This window comes from Mytilus edulis, chromosome 1 (genome assembly GCF_963676685.1).
Source record: "Mytilus edulis chromosome 1, xbMytEdul2.2, whole genome shotgun sequence".
Classification (NCBI taxonomy): Eukaryota; Metazoa; Mollusca; class Bivalvia; order Mytilida; family Mytilidae; genus Mytilus; species Mytilus edulis.
Genome location: NC_092344.1, coordinates 52,629,254 through 52,630,965, shown reverse-complemented (window position 1 = coordinate 52,630,965; position 1,712 = coordinate 52,629,254).

Below are 1,712 nucleotides of genomic sequence, written 5' to 3'. Positions count from 1 at the left end.
TCACAAGGTCAGTGTTGTTGTTCCGCGCTTTACATCAAAATGCATTCTTCAATTCCATTTAATAAAAGAACTATCATTAATGTTCAGACAGATCTAATAGGTCAGTGTGGGTGTTCGGCGCTAAACCTATTATCAATCCATGTCACAGAACTGAATGCTGAGAATTTTTTTTTAAATATGACACAACAAAATTAGGATATCAGGTAAGTGTGGTTGTTCCGTGCAAAACCTGATGACGGAAATAAGTGTACAGATCTACTTTCATCTTTAATATAAAGTAGTTTTAACATAAAGAGGAAAGAAGAGGAAGAAGTCTTGTCATTCCTGGTGTAAAGCTTGCGATAAATCACTTATTGGGCAATATCTTTGGACATAATTGCTAATCGTGTATGTGAGAGAGTATCGCTAGTTCCGAGTCTAAAACAGTAAGAATGACAAATTGAGAATGGAAAAAGGGAATATGTCAAAGAGACAACAACCCAACCAAAGAGGAGACAACAGTAGAACGCCACCAATGGGTATTCAACGCAGCGAGCAAATCCCGCACACGTAGGTGGTCCTCAGCTGGCCCCTAAACAAAATTGTGTACTAGTTCAGTGAAAATGGACGTCACACAAAACTCGAAAACATACAAATGAACTAAAATTAAATAACATACAAGACAAGCAAAGGCCAGAGGCTCCTAGCTTGGAACAGGCGCCAAAATGCGGCGGGGTAAAACAAGTTTCGTGAAATCTCAACCCTTCGGGCCCCCCATACCTCTGGCCAATGTAAAATAAAGCAACGGTGGCAATACACACAGTAAAACTCAGTTCAAAAGAAGTCTGAGTCCGATGTCAGAATAGGTAACAGAATAAACTAAGTAAATTACAATGATACACAAATTAACAAATGACTACTAGCATACCATCTTCAGACCTCAATTAAACTGATTGAAATATTATGTCTTCACCATAAGAAAATCAGGTATAATCCCACCCGTTAGGGGTTTAGTATAAATCCATCATCAAATATATGAGAAGAATATAACCTACATAATGCCAACAACTGATTTTAGAATAAATGTGTTTAATTCCAATGCAAAGACCATATGAGTTAATCAATGTTAATACCAAATAAAGCAATCATTAAAGACCTAACAACAGTATTGTAACATTATCCTCTCCGAATAAGTCTGTTTAAAGGTATGGTTAGCTATTGAGGTGAATGCGGACATTTTTGTGCTTTGTAAAAAATATTACAATAAAATATTAGATATGAAATACCTGCACGTTTAAGACATCTGCATGTTGATGTAAATTCAACAATTGATCAATGTAATGATAAGATAGTATGTTAGGTTTGCTGTAACCACTGAAACATAGTCTCGGTTTCTAAAATTGTACTTTATTGAATTTGCTATTACTTTAACAATAGGTCTTATTAGTATCAACATTGCCTTATTAGTGTACCTTTGGGGCAATACATTATATAAAACATTATATAATATGCAACAATATTTTGATGAGTGAGAAACGTCTGGTTGGTGGCCACACGTTTTCTAGGTGCTCGGTAAAGGTGGAATTACCTCAAGCGTTCAAAGAGTGACATATGTTCAATTGCGACACTGTTCTTCTGAACAATATCGGATTCCAATATGTCCTATTAGCTGACAACTGATGACGATCTCTGTGAATTAAATTACGCTTTTTTATTTTTTATTCATTTACACG